This window comes from Sinocyclocheilus rhinocerous, unplaced genomic scaffold (genome assembly GCF_001515625.1).
Source record: "Sinocyclocheilus rhinocerous isolate Xijiao unplaced genomic scaffold, SAMN03320098_v1.1 scaffold869, whole genome shotgun sequence".
NCBI lineage: Eukaryota > Metazoa > Chordata > Actinopteri > Cypriniformes > Cyprinidae > Sinocyclocheilus > Sinocyclocheilus rhinocerous.
The window spans coordinates 647,650-669,107 of NW_015653483.1; the positions used below are offsets into that span (position 1 = coordinate 647,650).

General features: G+C 36.9%; 1 protein-coding gene across 1 annotated transcript in view; it reads right to left on the minus strand.

Annotated features, from left to right (window-relative positions):
* LOC107716276 (potassium voltage-gated channel subfamily KQT member 5-like) overlaps positions 1–21,458 on the minus strand; it is a 134,084-nt gene that overhangs the window by 29,475 nt on the left and 83,151 nt on the right. The gene's annotated exons all lie outside the window — the stretch shown is intronic.

Sequence of the window (21,458 nt, forward strand, 5' to 3'; positions counted from 1 at the left end):
ACTTATAATTGGTTTCCTGCACCAAAATTGTTCACATTACCGTTTCCCACCCTCTCGCTCTGACCCTTATACCTGTTTTGCCAGTGAAAGCAGCTTTTTGGTAGCACATATCCATTTGTACCCATATTAACAGTTAATTTTAATATTTCACAATATTACTGTTTTTACTGTATTTTTGATCAAATAAATTCAGCCTTGGTGAGCATAAGAAACTACTTTCAAAAACATTAAACAAAAACGACCCACATTTATTTTTGAAGGGCATTGTAGATTTAAACCTTTTTATTTGAATTCAAATGAATGTAAATTAGATTTGATAGCTCAGTTATAATTGGCAATCGTCTGTTTACCCCAACATAATTTACACTATTGTTCATCAGTTTCTGAATACGACGATTGATTCCTGAATGATTCCTGAATGACTTATGTAGCTGTACACTTTCATTTCTAAACAGAACAGCAAGACAAATCTTGTTGCATGATATGTCCCTTTTAAGGCATGAGAAGACTCAAAAGTCTCTCTATTTCCCTACATTTTTGAAAGATCATTCTGTAATTATTAATGCAATAGCACAACTGCTGAAAGGCCTAACTGAGCATCATACTCTCTCAAAATGAGAGATGAAGTGTAAAGAGTTTGAGAGGTGTTTATTTACTAACTGTGTATCTGTCTGTGATCAATGACAAACAAGTTGTGGCATTTGTATGTAACTGTGTTAACAGCTGTTATCACAGTCGTGCTGACAGTCCTCACCTGTTCCTCTGTCGTTCTTTCTCTTTTTGTCAGTGAGACACAGTCTGTCTGACCTGCTCCTCACCCTTTTAGTGCTTGGCTAACACATGCACACCCACACAATCCAGACTCTTTCAGTTAATGTGAGGGCTTCTGTGAATCTCATAACACTCCATAGTATTACAATCCCCAAAGACTGGATCGTGACAGAGTTTATGAGTCATAGCAGGATATAGCGCTTTCCATATCCTGGTGGTAACAGCAGACCACAACCATAACACTCAAACTGGTGTCGTGCTATTCAACTAGAACATGTTTATTGCATTTACACATGCATACGGACAAATGCACATACACAATAAGCCTAAGAAACGGGCTTCTGTTACAGTCATTACTGTAACCCAATAGACAAGCAAAACAGTAGCAGCAATGCAAAAAACTCAGTCCGCTCCAAAAGTCTGAGACCAATAGTGAAAAATCATCTATTTTGCACTCTTTTAAAATTTAATATTTGTTTTCATTACTAATTATATTGTCAGAAGTTGAACTGAAACTGAACTGAAAAATGTACATGAATTTTATAATTATATTTCTTATTTAGTTTGACCCCTTTTGCTTTAATAACAGCAACACTCAAGCATCACCTCCACAACTTAGTAAAATCAGTTTGAGTGCATTGTGCTTCAATTGAACCAAGATTTGCAATCCGCTTACATAAAAATATGTCAAAGCAGTCAAAATATAAATGAAAGCAATCCCAGACTTTTGCACTATACGTGCACCCAGACACATCTTTCAGAGCTATTTGAGGGATCTCTTGCACTCAGTTGTGGGGGGAAATGAAAATATTGGACCAGGAAGGAATGACTTTTTTGAACAAACAGCTGCAGGTACCAGTGCTCTGCTAAACACTCAGGCCAGACAATGTGTCTTTTAGCAATCAGAGCCATGTGGTCACAGCGCCAGGCTCCCACAGACTCAGACATATGAGCTTTCAAAGCTCTGAACCCCACGGACCTCTTTCCACCAGTAAGACAAAACATAGCACCACCTACCAATTCAGCGGTCTGTGCATTTAAAAGTGCATGAGAGTTTCTGTATGCAAATGTCAGAGTGTCAGCCTGCAGTTTTGCAATGCAACAGAGAAAGAAAAAAAGGGAGAGAAAGGTTACAGTAGCATACAGTGGATTACACAACTGTTTCTGTTTGCCTGTGTGTGAGAAACTGTCTGAGATTGTTTTGATTTGTTTGCTGTTTTGATTCTGAGGGGTTTGAGAATCATTCATACAGGCAATGATGACATGCTTGGATTTGGAATTTCAAATATTTCCCCATGAGCCAGGCCACCTGCAGTGTGTAGCATCTGATCAAACATGACACGGTAGAGGGCGGCATTGCTGTCTACCACATCAAACACACACACAATCAACCTATGTGAAGAACAGCATTTAATAAGACTGTTGATGAAAGCAACCAAGAAGAATGAAAAGACAGACAAGGAGAGAAGAGAGTAGGAGACAAGGCAAAAAAAGAGATGAGAATAGAAAAGAAAAAAAGAGAAGTGAGATGTGATTAGGTGAGAAGATTGGATGAGATGAGCAGAAACTAGAATTTGCAAGAAGAAATGAGATGAGAGATGAGATGAGAGGAGAATCGAAGAGAATATGTGAGAATATGAAACAAGAAAAGATACAAGATCCAAGAAGAGAAAATGAAAGTAAAGATACAAGCAGAGATGGACGATGCAGGTAGAGAAGGGAAGATGAAAAAAAAATTCAAAAAAAGAGATGTGAGAAGAGGCATAAGAAAAGAAAATGCAAGAAGATTCAGGTAAAGATGCAAGAAGATGCTAAATGCAAGTAGAGTAGATTCACAAAGATGTGAGGAGGCACGCGAGAAGAAAAGATACAAGAAGAGAAGAGAAGAGAAGAGAAGAGAAGAGAAGAGGAGAAGAGATTGCATTGGGATGTTTCTGTGTTTCAGACAGTTGGCTGGTTTAGAGGTCAGTCTTTGCGTTCCTGACAAGATGAATATGATCATTCATTTTCCATTGAATTAATATAAAATATAGCATGAGTAATCCAGCATCCACAACACAATACAGCCTGAGTTATAACGGCTGCTCTGTGAATTATTGAATGGCTTGTACAAATAGCCTGTGGACATCTGGCTCTGATTTGGCTTGAGCCTCTAATGGTTCTCCTCCGTCTGAACAGGAAGGTCTGGACACTGGCTGCTGTTTCCACTGCAGCTGGAACAGAGTGCAAAACTCAACTCAGACCTCTGACCAGAGCTTCACACGGGCCAAGGGTTAATGACAGCAATAACACACAATCAGGAGGTGGCACTGAATGTCCCTGCACAGCCCTGACATAATGAAAGCCACTGGCTATTGACTGATGTCTTCTTACGAGGATGGCTCCACAGTCAAATGGGTTTTTCACAGGTTACACATGGGTCTGAATGTTACCATTCGCAAACCAGACAGATATCATAGTTTAATGATAGATTCAGATTCAGTCAGTTATTTTAGTTATTCTTGGAGTAACAAAACATTAAAGAAACAGCTGAAATCATTACAGTAACAGAACAGAGCAAATTCTCTCTCACAAGGAGTTTGACTGACAAAACTAGAGCAGTAGGACCATACTAGCATCCTTGATGTTTTCAGCGATTGACGGTGAATTACTTCTTAGTCACAAATCCAGAGTTCGAGTGTGTAAGAGAGGTAAGAGAGGACGATGGATCAGCAGCAGACGGAGTGAAGGGAAAATGCTTGTATTACTTGCACTCCAGATGCTGAATTTGTTTTTGTGTGAGAGTATGCGGTTGTATTTATTTGATAACAGGACACTGACTGTATAATCAGCCATTATAAGTGTGCATGTTTGTGTTACACTGTGCTAAATTAAAGATGTTTTTTCAGTTTGCTGCATTCCTGGACATTCCTCTGGCTGGCTGAACACAGGCCTGTCATAAATAATTAGGGCTGTCATCTAACACTGCATGTTGCTGTTCCAGATCCAGTGAAGTCAGTCATGAGAACGAAACCTTGCCATAAAGTCCAGCTGAGGCAGCTAGTCAAAACTGACCATTACTGCATCATGTGCAAGCACACGATTCACTTAAAAACTCAGATACGTCTTGACACAGCTTGATTTTGTTATCTCAACCCGGTTTCCTCTGAAAACTCTCTGAAAACTAGCACATAAGAAGACGAAGAAGTTTTATTTATATAGTGCCTTTCCATAGCTCAAGGTCACTTTACATAGTGCTAAACAAAACATTTGTACACCCATATACACAATACAAACACATAAGGCCACATATAGCCACATTATCCAAATGCACTAGCATACAAGCCACAAGCAATTCAGAGAGCAATTATATATTTGTTTCCTGACGGAAACACAACTGCAACTGCAACTGCAACACTGTGCTTGCAAATGCAATATGTCGTGTTTTCTGTCACCTGCTCAGAAGAGTTTGTACAATCACTGTACCATTCAAGACCAATCACAATTCAGCATGTAAATAGATGCAAGACAGAAGACCAAACTACAATTCAACAAACAGTACAAGGACCTCATCACTCTCGTTTCTTGAATACTGAACATTCTATTCAAACAGAACAGTTTAAAGTTGGGAAATTTTCAATAAAGAAATCAGCAGTTTAAACAGACTGTTGTAAGTACTTCAAGCTGAACTCATTGAAGTTTTAAACTTGGGTTAGGGATTTAGAACAAAACCAGAATGATTGAGGAATATCAATGTAGTGCAGTCATGTATGTACTATAAAAAGAACACAGGCCAGTCAGGCATATGCTTAGAGCTGGCAGGAAAAAACAAGTTTGTTGGAGTTTAATTGTTCTCAAAGTGCACTGGGGATTTTTAATTAACTTTAACTTTAAACTTTTACTGCCAGCAAACAGACTATACGGCTATTTGAGGAGTGTGCAGAACTGATCAAAGATGAAGCCTAATAATAGCTTGCTAAGGTATGAGAGAAGTTTTAAGGCGGCTCCAGAGAGTATGAACACAGAGCAGCATGCATGAGGCTGGACGTCCTATATTCAAATCAGTCTAAACACACAGCATCACAACAACAAGGACAAACACACAAAATACTTTATATTCCTGCACCATCATTGTGAATCAAGCTTCATGAATCAATTTCTTTGCTCTACTGTCCTTCCACCAGCAACTGCTGAGCATATTTAAGGATTTGAGAAAGAGGACAACTATAGAGATGCGTATCAAAGAGAAAAGCAGGGATCCACCTTCAAAGGACAGAACAGATACTCACTCAGCGGATATACCTTTGACCACCAAAAAGTAAAATTTTACATTTTTAAAATTTTGTACATATTCATGGGACATATTTCACAGCAGTTTGCCTCCACAAAATATATTCCAGCACTTCAGAGAAGTCTGTGTGTGTGTGTGTGTGTATTGACTTTTATATTCTGTCTAAGCACTACTTTATTCTCATATTTCCCATTTTTATCCATCAATGGATTTCATTATTACTTTTCCCCCCCAATTTTTCTGACTAACTTTTATGTAAATCTGTTCCTATCTACAGTGTAAGGAGTATAACCTTTAGTATCACTTGGTTTAATATCATATGAAATAGATAATTTATGTTGTTTAATCTTTCAAGTTGTTTTGCATGATTGGAAAGTTGCACAATTATAAATAATAATAACAAAACTACATGTTTACATTCTTTAGAAAGTATATTGAAAGAGTAACGGCCCCAAAGAATATGGCACCATTTAAAGAATATAACTAATATTATATCATACATAACAAGACACAAACTCTGAGCACACCCGAAACTCTGCAAGGTGAGAAATGATGGTGTTTTTAACACGAGGTTAAGTCTAATCAGGCATGGCGCTGTCCAGGGTCCTGAAGCTGATCACATAATGCCACTGCTGCATCAATATGATGTTCTGGCTGAATCAGATTCATGACTGTTGTAGGAAAATTAATGTTTTACTCTTTCTTATTTACTTTCTTAGACATTGTGTGGGGTTTTATATTTATTTTTTATTTTTCCTTTTGATTTAACTTGTGTTCCTCTCTCAATATGTATATATATGTCACCTGGAATGCAACAAAGACATCACACAGTAAAACAGAGAGCCTTTGAAGTCTTTAGTGCAGGTAATTTAATCAGGAAAGACAGAGGGAGTGTGTCAAAATAATGTAGTTTGGGTTCACTTTGATTTGCAGACTGTGTAAATAGGAGTTCAATAGTCTGTAGAGTTATCAATTAAACATATCCGTTTTAAAAATAATTACATTTTATAATGTACAACATAATATTTCTACATTTTAAATGAGTGAACTAGTGTAGGTCCCAAAATAGTTATTTTTTCAAGAGCTTTGAAAAAAGACACATTAAAAATATCAGTGGAGTCCCTCTCCCCACTACAACTTCCCCCAAGAGGTTTTACATATAGGGACGCAGTTCCCTAATCTCTTCCTTATAGACAAATAAAATGCAGTGTAAGCCCATAAAGTTCACACAGCACCACCGTAACTGCACCCTCCCAGAAACCACAGCGGTTAGGCTTCTTTTTAAGTCTCACTTCACCGGGGAGGAGGGTGGAGTTGAGGATGAGCTACACCGTTCAGCCCCATTCCGCCTCCAGCAGTTTGTCTTGAAGAGGAAAGGGAGCAGGAACAGACAGGATGGTCCCCATGCCAAAAGTCTATTAGCTAATCCTGCTGTTTATACAATCTACTCAAGTATCTTACAAGGCTGATCGGCTAGATGAAACACGCAGTTTTATTTTCTAAGCAACTACTTAACAAAATACAATGCAGCCATATGCATCCAAAGCCCTGAGAGCATCCAGCTAAAATTCACTGAAGTGAATGGAAACAGTTAATCATTTAAATAATAAAAAAATAAACATTTATAATCATTCATTTAAATAACCATTCATTGAGATTATGATGGTCATTACTGAACAGTTTCTTTATATTGCATGTATATTGTTGCTGTAGACACAAATGTAATATATGATCCGTTTTTGCCTTTATTACTTCAAGCTATTATCTTTTTTGAGGCTACCTTTGGTAAGATGACTTTTTTTCTTTAATGCTCACCAAGGCTGCATTTATTTGATAAAAAAAAAAAACAACAACAACAAAAAACTTAAAACAGTAAAAATATTACATATAAAATAAGACTATAATAAATAAATTATTTAAATTTAAATACTTTTAAATAACTGTTTTCTACTGTATTTGTAATTTATTTGTTGTGATGGTAAATCTGAATTGTCATCAGCAATTAATCCAGTCTTCAGTGTCACATGGTCCTTCAGAAATCATTCTAATATTCTGATTTGTTGATCAAGAAACATTCGTTTTTATCACCAATGTTGAAAATAGTTGCGCTGCCTAATATTTTTGAGGAAACTGAGATTATTTGATTAATAGAGAGTTCAAAACAATAGCATTATATTTAAAATAATTTTTATTTGTAAAATGAATTAAATTTATTGCATCCTTGCTGAATAATAGTAATTTCTTTAAAAAAAAAAAACACTGCAAATTTTTGAATTTTAGTGTACAAAGAAATTAGCATAACTTTAAAGCATCCAAACTCTTTTAGCAAAAATTTAAATTAAAATAATATAGCAAAAGCTTTAAAAAGGAAGTTATCTGGGTATGCTCAAAGTTTTATTTTTTAGCCTTGTAAAGCATAAAATGTAAAATGTAATTTGGGACAGAAGCTGTAAGATGCAACTGTTATCGGTAGTCAAATAAAGCTATCCTATATCCCTCGTTTCTTAGAGCACAAGAAGGAGAAACAAAAAGTACACAAAGGAGAGTTAGTGTAATGATTCTTATGTGTAGTGAATGTCACCCACGTGGCTGGGGAACGGGGCCAAATTTCCATGATGCAGCATAGCTTGGCTTTGAAGGTGTGGGCCAGGAGACGCTTTGCTCACCCTCTTTCTTTCCCTCCCTCTGTCTTTTCCTTTCCCTTTTGGGTACCATTAGGAGGAGTGGGCGGAATTGACACAAGCTCTTTTCCATGTGATGAGCACAAATCCTGGATCCAGGAACAGGATCCAGACCTGGGGAAGCTGGTGAGCTATAGCAGCTGACAGGGTTCATAAACGCTCCTGGCATAGAGGGAAACAGCAGCAGGTTCTCATCAAACACCAAACGGCCTCTCCTGTACTCCCTCGCTACCTCAGTATGTCTCATTCTCTCTCTTTCTCTCTACTCTACAGTTGCTGGTGCTAACCAGATGTCAGCTTGTGTCCTACAATGCAAACTATCACACAAAGTCAAAGAAAAACAATAGCACGTGAAAAGGTGGAGACAAAATCTCACATCCCAAAGAGGACGTTTAAAGAGTCTAAAGAGACGTTTAGGCTAGCAAATTAGAAAGAGAGTAGAAACTAATGTTTCTTATCAACAATAAAATTTAAAAGAGTTAGGAAAAGTGTATACTTTAAGTGATGTAATGTAAATGGCTACCATTTCTATTCTTCTCCATTTTTAACCTAGTTAACTTTAAATGGTTCTCTAGTGATGAATAAATAATTTTTTTAATATATATTTTTATTGTTATTTTTAATAATTTAAATAAAAATAGATTTTAAATATCTTAAAACTATTTATGAATTCTTTAAAAATCCTATGAATTATTAAGAATTTATATGAATTTTTGAGAATTAAAATAATATGAAAGCTCATAAAAGCTGTATGCTGAACACTACAGTATACATGTTTTTTGGATAAAAGTGTTTGCCAAATGCATAAATGTAAATGTATAAAATGCTGTTTTGTTGTTGATGGAGTAAAGCATATCACAATGCAAGATATCAACTTCTCAAAAAGCATTGCAACTACCTAAATATACATATAATGAGACAAAACAACAGATACTGAGGTTCAAGTCACGAGGATATAACAGTGACTGCTACTGAGAAAGACCATATCAGTCTGGACCACAAAAGGAGCTTAGAAGCCACTTGAGCCACAGTCAGCAGAGAGAAAGCTCAAATATACCTGTCCTCAAGCAGCTACCCAAGCAGTCTCACTCCGTTAGCCTGCCCTTCTTTTCATTAGTCTGTCTTCTATGGCTGCTCTTCACAGCTCTTAACTAATGCTATCAAAAAAGATAAAGAAAAAAGAAAAAAGAAAAGAAAAAAGAAACTACAAAATAGAAACCATACTAAATGATACTGATTTAAAAGGACAGAATATATATATATATATATATATATATATATAATTTAGGCAAAGAAGTGGTGAAGGATTGCTTAGAAAAAAAGAACTGCTAGTTGGGATTCATCAATCTTCTGTTCCTCAATAAGACTTCAGACAGATGAAAATCTCCATCATTTACAAACACTTTGAACTCATTCACCCCACAAAGTTCAACCACACCATAAAACCCCACACTCACTGCCACTGCTGGCGGTCCTGCTCCACTAGCTCGATTAAACACACAAACGTGCTCAAACACAAATGTTCACAGGAAAGACTCTGTCACGGGTGGCTGTGCTGTGTCGACATGCTTCCTCTGGTTGACACAGGTAAATTAGAAAGGGAGACAAGAAATAATCCAGGAAGAACTCTAGACATGCTACGAGGAAGGAAAGAGTCATTACAGCTTAAAGGAAGCTAATGTTCAAGAAATACGTTTTTCCACACACACACACACACACACACACACACACACACACACACACACACTCTCTCTCTCTCTCTCTCTCTCTGTGGTAGAAGATTTTAGGTTAAGAAGGTACGGTCAACAACTCCTGAAAACATCTGATAAGAAACTTTCAAGATCTAGTTCAAATGCAGAGTTAAACCTTTGAAAATTGAACAGCAGGATATATATATATATATATATATTAATTTCTTTACAAAAGTTTGCGGCAGTGTTAATTTTATCAGCTATTTTTAATTTAGTCTTAGTCCTGTGTCAAATGTAACTTTTAGTTTTTATCATATTTAGTCAACTTGTTGTAGGGTATCAGACCGAATCAGACAATTTAAGATTTGATAACTCAATTTTAATTGCAATGATTGTTATCATTTGGGAAATTTATTTTTACATGTCATCAGAAGTTGCTCTTTCACCAATAAGCACAAATCAATAGAATATCGACTCATATGCATGGTTTATTTGACCTCATCTACACAGATTATAACAGGATATCAGAGGCTAAATAAACAAAGACTTTAGATACACACTCGCCCTGTCTACGTTATGAAAACAATTCCTCTCAAATATTATAACAGAGAAATTCCTAATAGTAATTCCAATAATTCCAAATTGTAATAATGTTTCTCTTTTAAACGCCAAAAAAAACCGTATTACCGCACAGAGCTTGCGTAAGTAACGTTACAATCAGCAACCACAATTGTAAACAATACAGTCGAGATCCATGACAGAACACAGACTGGCTGAATGACAATTTCATTTAAGCAGAATACCTCAAATGTATGGAAGCATATAGGTAGCGAAATTCAATTTAAAGGGGTCATATGATGCGATTTCATTTTTTCCTTTCTCTTTGGAGTGTTACAAGCTCTTGGTGCATAAAGAAGATCTGTAAATTTGCAAAGACTAAAGTCTCAAATCCAAAGAGATATTCTTTATAAAAGTTAAGAGTCAGCCACACCCCCCTAAAACGGCTCGTTCGAACACGCCCCCACATATCTACCTCACGATGTGGGAAGATTTGCATAACGCCGCCCAAATGTTCACGCAAAGAAAGAAAGCGTAACTTTTATTCTCGCTGTAGTATTGTTGACGCTGCAGCCATGTCGTGAAGGTGCTGTGTGCTTTGTTGTGAAAGCGAAACTACTTTGTTTGGTCTTCCAAAAGAGAACGATATCCGCTTCGTCATGCCTTCAAGTCAAATTCCTTGTGTGTGTAAACATACTTGGTAATAAAGCTCTTCTGATTCTGATTCTGATTCTGATACTCAACCATTTCCTGCATCCTGCTGTACTTCCCTGAATAAGTCTTTAAAGGTGTTGTAGGCTAATAAGTGGTTCTGAGTAATAAATTGAAAAAGTTCCCACCTGTATATGACTAAACAAAATAACATGTAGTTTACTTGAGGTTCTGTTATAAATGTGTCTATTAGAAACATTAATTTAAATGAATTAATTATACACATTTTTTTTGAAATTAATTAAGACTTACCGAGTTTTTGAACGGAAGTCCTGAATGACTGTTATTAAAGGTCATTTAATGAATTTTAATGATTTTCAATGCCCCGCAGAAACCCTGCCTTTGTTGGAAATGTAAATAAATTATTTGAATTATGTTTGATTATGTTATAACACTTTTCAGTAACAATATTTCATATTACAGTAAAGTGTAGTAGCTTTAAGTTTCTGAGATATCCTATAATTGTAACACTCAGAGGTAACTTGAACTCTATACTTTATGAAAGGAAAGGAAAACAAATTTGGCGGAGTTAAAAACAAACATTGGCCCTCCAGGAGCGGGACTGAGAACCCTGACTAGATCTTCACATTAATTGAATGTGATTTATCAACACCATCTTTAAATTTGCAACATCTGTTGTAAATATATGTATAGGCCTATGTTTAAATATATACATTTACTGAAATATGAAATATTGTTACTGAAAAGTGTTATAACATAATCAAACATAATTCAAATAATTAATTTACATTTCCAACAAATTGAAAATTTGCATTGAAAATGAAAATCATTAAAATTCATTAAATTACCTTTCATTCCGTTCAAAAACTCTGGAAGTCTTAATTAATTTCAAACAATTTTTTGTATAATTAATTAATTTAAATTAATGTTTCTAATAGACACATTTATAACAGAACCTCAAGTAAACTACATGTTATTTTGTTTAGTCATATACAGGTGGGAGCTTTTTCAATTTATTACTCAGAATGACTTATTAGCCTACAACACCTTTAAAGACTTATTCAGGGAAGTACAGCAGGATGCAGGAAATGGTTGAGTATCAGAATCAGAATCAGAATCAGAAGAGCTTTATTACCAAGTATGTTTACACACACGTTGTACAGTACTGTATGTCGGTGTTTCAGATCATGGCGCCTCCGCAGAGAGAGGGCGTGTGAATGGTTGCCAGATTGCATAAAGCAAAAAGCCGGGCAGACCCGGCAGAGTACGTATCCGTTTAACAGAAAAGCTCTGATTGGGGGATTTGAGCTCTTGATATCTGGCAACCGCAAACATGAACGCTCGCATAATAGAGTCTTGTACAGCAGTCTGAAATGTTTTGGCTCTACTTTTTTCAACAATAATAAAAAAGTCTTGGTAAAGTTTTTGTTCTTTTAACTACATTTTAGTCTCATCTTTTTTCGTCAACGATATTGCATGTTAATTAGTCTCAGTTATTGTTTAATGACCTTTTTATAGTCTCGTCATCGTCTCGTTTTCGTCAGGGTAAAAAACTTTGTTGACGAACATTTTTCATCATAGATTTCGTTAACGAAATTAACACTAGAAGATTAGAATTTTTGTTAATGGTAGTGTAAATACATAGTATATATGCATTATGTAACATAGAATACTTAAAATATGTGCCAAAATAATAGTGAGCATTGGCTCACTTTGAATGCTGCCTATGATTATAGTCTCCGTCTCACTTTCTTTTTCTCCAAATGCAATTTTACCCCTGGTGGGCCCTCATACTTTACTAATGCATGGGGTCACTGCAAACCCCACTAAAGTGTTCTCCACAGCTTGCTTTAATTGGACTGTTTACAAGCAGTGTGCAAAACACTATTGTAGACTTGGGGTTCATTTTCACCCCGGCTGCAGCAGTAAATCTGCCGCATCAGAGGGGGATTTTCATCACTGGAGAAACCACAAGCATCATACGAGCACTTGAAAAGCTGCTGGGTAACAACAAAACTATATTGACACCAAACTGTATTAACATAGGAAGATTATGACTGAATTGTCTAAAACTAAAACAGCTGATGAGGTTTTTCCAGCCTTATCTGCACGTAAAAGAGTTTCCACTCAGTAGCAGAGTGACAGAACACACACACACTCGGTTCCAGACGTCTGTCTATACAAACGCTCACATCTTCCCTTGTACCTCTGGCTTTTTATGGCATTAATGATATTTTGAGAAAAAGCAGATGGTCCAAATCTGTCAAGCTTGTATTGACATTGTCCATGTAAGGATACAGTAGCCAGGGAGCCTGCCTATCCAAGTTCTCTCACTCCATCTCTCTCACACACCTCTCTCTTTTTTAAAATATAAAAATGGTATAATTCTAAAAAGTGTTACTACCCTTCCCCCTACTTGCAGTGCAAGTAGTTCACGGTTGATGTTTAGTGTAATGGACCGAGGCTTGTGAACACGTGTATGGAGCAGCAGGTCTTGCGTCGGTAATGGTACCACAATATAGTGCAGCACACAATTTTGTAAACAAATAAATAATTTATTAAGATAAATAAATAGTATTTATTTTTTGGAATCCACTGTATCTAGGCTACAACAATACATTACTAATGTAGATCTGTTTATGCACACACAATGGGCTGTAACTCCCTGTTCTCTGAGGAATAAAATAGAAATGCTTGAAGTGTATAATCTAAATCTGACAAGCAAACATATGGTTAGATGACACCCTAACCTCTCTGCACAACCATAATCAAGGTGTAGAAAGATCTGTCATCCTAATGGAGCTCCACATGATCCTGCTGAAAAGGGTGTAAGTGATGTCTGTACTACATTTCAAATATTACACGGCTCTCTGGAATACTTGATTCTAATTGGTCAATTGTGGCATCCTGCCATCAGATATTTTTGTATAATGACCAATAAAAAGCATATTTGACTGTTGTCTTGGACATCCAATTTCCTACACAGTACCGGTTTCATGTCCGATTTGCATTTTGGTCCTGATCACCACTGTCGGAGTTCATTTTGTTATAATGACAGAATAACGGCACATTATCTCTTACTTATTCCATCTGTCTAATGTTTATGGTTTTTCCTCTTTCTGCAGGTAGAGAGGGTGAGTGGGCTGCTGGTGCAGATGTTCGTTTTTGCTCTCTTCCTTGCGACCCAAAACCCACAGGCAGAGGCATTGAATAAATTATTATTATTACTATTATTATTAATATTATTTTTGTGGTTGTTGTTAGGATGTTTTGACATTTTTACTGGAAATTTTAGCAGTGTGCCACTACATTCTGATACATTCAGTGTGGACTCAGTGTGGGCAGGTGTCTTTGTTGGGCACTGTGTGGTCTTTGAGTGGTCTTTACCCTTTTTTATCAGACTTGTTGAGATTTGTGGCGCACAGATTGGAAGTAGAGGATGAAAAACAAGCAAGCAGATTAAGTAAAAGAAAGAAAAACTGTTTCATATTAAGGGGGAAGAAGAATCCCAAAACACTCTTACTCCCTCTCTTGCCCTACCTCCCTCTCCTGCAGTGTTATTCAGTGGCATTTGACAGATTGATTTGTGTCATTTCCTGAGTGAGGGAGCCATTGATCCAGCACTGACCTGTTCACCGTAGCATCTGCTTTCATTAGCAAAGCAAGGGCTGTGTGGAGACTCACCAGGACAGGAGCCACAGGGAACAGCACAGCTCTTTAACACGGCCATCTATCACAGCCGTTTACCCTGCCCAACAAACATGCACTGATCAATACGGCAACCATCACCCCTACAGCCCTAACTCTCTCACATATATTCAGTACTCTGTGGGTAACACAGCAAATACTTTCACAAACACAAAGAAAATGCTTTTCTTTGCTTTTTGTGGTGCAGTTCGCAGTTTGAGGTGCTATTTGCTTTAAATTTCACCTGTAAGATTCAATTAGTTAATATTTTCAAGGATAAAACATCCTATTATTTGATTTTCAAAACAAAAATAACCCACAGGAAAGACGACTTATTTACTGTCTCAGTTTTTAAGATACAAGATACAAGAAAAGTATCCGATAATTATTTTCATCAGTTTCTTCGAAGGTTAAATTATCTGGGCTATAAAACCTATATTCATTTAATAGCTCTAAACTGTGACTTTATTGTCAACAACTATCTATTTTTATCGGTAACACTTTGCATTAACTAATGTTAACAAGCACAACTTTTGATTTTAATAGTGCATTAGTAAATGTTGAAATGTGACCCTGGACCCTGGTCTTAAGTTGCATGGGGATATTTGTAGCAAAAGCCAACAATACTTTGTATGGGTCAAAATTATATTTTTCTCTTATGCCAAAAATCATTAGGATAATAAGTAAAGATCATGTTCCATGAAGGTATTTTGTAAATGTCCTACCGTAAATATATCAACACTTAATTTTTGATTAGTAATATGCATTGCTAAGGACTTCATTTGGACAACTTTAAAGGCAATTTTCTCAGTATTTAGATTTTCAAATAGTTGTATCTCGGCCAAATATTGTCCTATCCTAACAAACCATGCATCAATGGAAAGCTTACAAGGTCACACATTAACATTAACTAAGATTAATAAATGCTGTAGAAGTGTTGTTCATTCTTAGTTCATGTTAACGAATGAACCTTATTGTAAAGTGTTACCATATGTATATGTACAACAATAATAAAAGATGCTAAAATGATTTTACACTTTGAATAGAATTTGATTGAAACCATGTATTATGTTCCACTTCCATACAAATGTACAAGCCAAGTGTTTTCTTATCCCACCAAAGCCACGTTTTACTCACTATTGGCACTTGGTAAGTGTTAACTCTGGACCCTGAGAGAAACAAAATCGATAACTCAATTAAGTGTCTGTCCTGAGCTATTAAATAGAACCCACTGAGCAATAAAATTGCATTTTTGGAAGAGACAAATACCTCAAATGAGATACGAGAAAAGTAGAGCAGGTGGGATAAATAAATAGTTTTTTTTTTTTTTTTGAATCCACTGTATCTAGACTACAACAATACATTACTAATGTAGATCTGTTTATGACCCAAAACAGCACACACAATGGGCTGTAACAAATATTACACATAGTCATCATCGTGACAGGTACCAGCACAAATAGCACATACTGAATAAGGAACCGGTTATGCAACAAGCTGGTCTTGTTTGTAGACCGGGTGCGATAATGGATAATGTTGTGCATTGTTTGTTTACAGAGAAGACTAGACAAGAAGAGATGCCCTCAGGCAGGGGGAAAAAAATCTGTAGAAATGCGAAACAAGAGAATGTTTTCTCATTGAAGTGGTGAGAAAAACAATTGAAAATGGTCAGAAACAAAGTTTGGCACAGGAGGGGAACATAAGACAGGTGGTGTAAATGGAATAACACAAGCCTCAAAGGGTTAGGAAGGAGAGAGTAGAAAGGGAAGGGAAAGAGGAAGGGGAAATGAGACATTCACTGCTAAATGAGTAGTTCACTGAAGTATAATCTACCTGCTGGGCATGGAAATAGAGAGGGAGATAAAGTGGCTTCTCTCAGGACTAACATTACTGTACCGCAGCTCTGTTGCTGCAGGATTAATAGGGTTATATCTCTGGTTAGAGCAGACCGTAGCATCCTACTCTGTCTGGGACTTCATTGTCCTAAAGGAAGTCAATGAGATCTCCACAGATGCTGAGCGTTTGCGCCTGAGCACCGACACACCTGACTGCTTTTACCAGTCTCTACAAATCAAAATCCAAAAGCATTTCATTTAGAGTTTGTTAAGACAGGCAGACAAAAAAAATATATATATTTTTTTGTGTGTGTTCTAAACAACGACATATGGTTTGAAATCTGATTAAAATTATATTTTGAATGCATTTCAGTGTTTTTTTTCTACAATTTGGGAAGCAACACATATGTAACATCATCAAACATGCAATATTGTCAGAGGCTGTGTCTTCCAAATACACATTTTTGCTTATTTTATACTGAACTATGTGATGTTCACTATGTAGCAAATAAGTAAACAAACTTGCTAGATTACAATATAATTCCAGCACCATATGTAAAAAGCAGCTCACAATCAAACAGTGTGTGGGCAGATTTGAAATTACAAGTAATAACAGTGACTCCTCAGGGTTCAGTCATTGCAACTGTGACTTTTTTCATCATGCCGAATGCTTGAATTTCTCATCAATATCTGTACCTCATGCAAAACACAATGAACATGAAGCTCATTCAGAAGCAAGGAATTAATTTAATGGTGCTTATTTATAACAGCACCCACATTAGTATCAATATCACTGAACCTGGAATAATGCAATTAGTAGAGCGAGACGAGAGAAGCAGCGTTCCGATTCAGGGGTCCCCTATGCAGTGTTCACTGCTCCCTACTCACTGATATCATATATCTTATATCATGTAATACATTATATAATATTATATATAAATTAACATTATATACTAAATAATATATATTGAAACATTTTTCTGTTAAGAAATTACTTATTACTAATGTATGCGTGTATTAATATAAATATTTTATAATTTAAATTAATATAAAATGTCATGAATATATTTTATAAAATATTAAATAAATTCAGCATACTCTAAACTCCTAAATTTAGTTATGCATGTCTGTTGCGATGAAAAAAAAGAAGAAAATAAATAAATAAATACAAGTGAATTGGCTGTCAAGTCCACTTTTCAGGGTACCACTGGGCGACTGGACAGTACACAGAGAGAGAGACAGAAGAATATCTGTGAGATCCTCGCAGGATGCTGACTCAAGTTCAGTCCTGTCCATACATTATTTGAGAGGACAGGAATAAAGTGTAGGCACGATTGGATGAGAAAAATATTGCATGTCTGCTCCTGGTGTGTGGCGTAAGGGTAATGTCCCTCCATATTTCTGTGAGCTTTATTGGCATAACAGTAAAGCAGTGTCAGACCGATGCTGACTAGATCTTTTATATGCTGATCTCCACAGAGGCAATCCCCCATCTGCCCCCAAAATAGCAGCAGGGCCATCCATCACCCGGAGAAAAGGAAACTCTATCTTTATCCTGCACAGAAGCAGTGAAAAAAAGCAAAAATCTGAATGTCCCAGCAATAGAGGAAAAGGTGTATGGGTGCATAAAAAAAATTCAACACATATTTACCCACCTATCTACTATCTATCTATCTATCTATCGCTGTGTTCAAAAGGGTGATCAAAGAAGGCTGTGAAAATAAATGTGCATTGTTTATCCATTTGATCTTTCATTCGAAAAGAAAAGAAGAAAAGAAAAAAAGTCTAAAAAAAGTGAAATACCCCTAGAAATTCTTATAAGTAAAATATCTAGTATATTCCCATTATATCAAGTATATTCCCATTTATATTTGCATTTTTTTAGCACACCAGGATGATTAGGAACATGAAATTATCTAGCCATGGCTTCCTGTTTCACATAAATATAAATATGAGGGAACACAAAGGCCAAATTCTCTTAATCACCTATCACAATGGAAATTCCCATTTCCACCATCAAGACATTAATTAAGAATTTCCAACCAACAGGAAATTTTACAAATATGCCTGGAAAAGGATGCGTGTCTATTTTGTCTTAAAGCAAGGAGGAGAGTTTGAGTGGCCAAGACTCTCCAAGGATCACAGCTGGAGGACTGCAGAAAATAGTTGAGTCTTGGGGTCAGAATGCAAAAAAAAAAAAAAGAAAATTATCCAACAGCTCCTACATCACCACATGTTGGAAAAAAATCAAGAAAAGAAAATGCTCTCCTCAGAAAAAAAAACCAACAACATGAATTTGCTAGACACTACTGGAACTTCAAACGGAACTGGGTTCTATGGTCAGAAGAAACTAAAAATTAGCTTTTTAAAAGCAAACACTCAAGAAGGGTATGGTGCACACAGCGATAAAAAGTACCCCATGTGTACAATTAAATATACTGCTGTATCTAATGTTGTGGGCCTATTTTTCTGCCGGAGGTCCTGGACATCTTGTTCAGATAGATGGCATCATGGATTCTATCAAATTCCCTGATGAAAAAAACCCCCAAAAAACTGACTGACTCTGCTAGAAATCTTATAATGGGCCAAGGTTGGATCTTCCTAAAGGACAATGAACCGAAATCAAACATCAAAATCAAAACAAAAATGGGTCACTGTGCACAAAGCCAAGCTTCTGCCATGGCCATCCCAGTCCTCTGACCTGAACCTTATAGAAAATGAGTGTGGTGAACTGAAGAGGAGAAGCAGCGACATGGAGCTGGGAATCGAAAGGGTCTGGAGTGATTCTGGATGAAGGAATAGTCTCTGATCTCTTGTCAGATGTTCTCCAAACTCATCAGGCATTATAGGTGAAGACTCAAAGCTGTTGGCAAAAGGAGGTTGCAAAAAGTACTGAATAAAATGGTATGATTAATTGTGACAAATATGTATTAGAGAAAAACATTTATTTCATAATGAGATTCCCCCCCCCCCATTTTAAATTCTTATTCTCCAATGAAAGGTTAGATTTTTGTAATTTAAAAAAAAATAAAAGACCAAAAGGATTAACGATGCAGATTTATTTTCACAACCTTCTTTGTTCATATTTACCAAGGGTATGAATAATTTTGAGCATAACGTCTCAGTTACATATGTAACCCTCGTTCCCTGAAGGAGGGAACGGAGACGTCACGTCGGTGACCGGTGCAATGCATACCAGATGGTGGTGGAGGCATCCGTGTAAACCACAGCATGCCTGGAAACCTGTTCTAGGGGCACTCCTGCCCGGAGGAACCACGGGGTGAAGGTTTGGCGACAGGCCGGTGTAACTTGGACCCGGTGAGTGCCGCGCTGCCACGCCCACCTCGGGACTCGGCCATGAAGCCAGTGCTGGAGCGATCTCATATGAAGCAGCCCCAGCGGCGTAACTGCTGCTGCAGCTGCCATATGCCCCAGGAGCCTCTGAAATAGTTTCAGTGGGACCGCTGTGTCTTGCCCTTGAACGAATTCAATCAGTTCAGCACCGACCGCGCACGTTCCTCTGTGAGGCGTGCTGTCTGTTTGACCGAATCCAACTCCATACCGAGAAAAGAGATCCTCTGCGTCGGGGAGAGTTTGCTCTTTTCCCAGTTGACTTTTTTCCAACAGGTCGGTTTCTAGCAGTAAAAGGTGCCGTCCATGACCTGGTGAGCTCCTCATGCACCTCCGGGAAGAAAGGCACCGAGGCGGAGCGCGGAGAACCAGCGCGGACCACCCCGAAGAACCATATACACACTGAACAAATTTATAAACGCAACACTTTTGTTTTTGCCGCCATTTTTCATGAGCTGAACTCAAATATCTAAGACTTTTTCTATGTACACAAAGGCCTATTTCTCTCAAATATTGTTCACAAATCTGTCTAAATCTGTGTTAGTGAGCACTTCTCCTTTGCCGAGATAATCCATCCACCTCACAGGTGTGGCATATCAAGATGCTGATTAGACAGCATGATTATTGCACAGGTGTGCCTTAGGCTGGCCACAATAAAAAAAATTTTTTTATTATTCAGATGCCCAATTACAGTCAATATACACAGTCTAATACATTTGTTAGCAATCTACATCCACGTCTACATTCTACATCCATTCAATACTAGTAATACTGCATCCCAACTGTTTCCTCAGTTCAAATTCTCAATTTAATTCTGAATGACGCACAAGCCTCTAATATTGTTCTTCTTACCATTTCCCAATACAATCTCAAATCTTGTAGTCCTGAATACACATAACATCTCTGGCATCAGATCAGGTGGGAACAGAAAAATGTAAAGAACCTAGCAATCAGAGGGAAGAGAGAATGGAATGGAAAAAACGACATCCACTTGTCATGGATTTTAAAAGCAAATCAGAATTAAAGATGTCAGGGGAAATAAATCTTTCCCCATTTTCCAGTCATTCCATCTCAGTAAGATAAGAACAGCTGGCAAATGAACCCCAGAGTGAACGCAGCCATCTGATAGCGGGAAGTATAAGAGTGTGCTGTGCTGGTGAGGATGCATACACATGGGACTCTAAAGTTAGTAGAGGAAGTTGGACGCGGGTATGCGCGAGTATGCATGAGTGTGTGTCGTTGTGCTGGTCCACGGGTTGTTGCCGTAAAGGGGAGGAGAGATCACGGTGCCTTGATCAAACACATTTTTTTGCTTGAGTGAGTTGCCTTTGAAGCCTAACACTGCTTTAAACACTTGCAGTCTTATCAGAGGAAAAACATTATTCTAGTTGATTAAACCTTGATTTAGATCTGTATTACTCATCATGTTGCTGCTATTACCAGCAATTTAGTTCAGTGCAATACAAATTCCTGTAATATTTACATTAATGTCCAGGAATAATCTCTTAAAAAAAAAAAGGTAAGAATGTCTGCTCAATACGCCACAATTAGCTGTGCACCATATCAAGTCATCCATCAGCGCAGAGGAGAACTCTTTTTCTTATAAATAAATTAGTTCATGAAATTTTATTAAATGAACAAATGAAAATATAAAAAGGCTTTTTCATTATAATGAAACTTTTGAATGCAGAGTATGTGAATGTAATTTATTCCTTGGAACAAAAAATATATATTTTCAGATTTGGTGCACAAGAAACATATTGTATTATTATCAATGTTGCTGCCTAATACTTTTTGTGGAAACCATGATACATTTTTCCAGGATTCTTTGAAGAATAGAAAGCTAAAAAGAACAGCATTTATTTGAAATAGAAATATTTTGTAATATTACTGTCACTTTTGAATTTTATGCATCCTTGCTAAATAAAAGTATTTTAAAAGT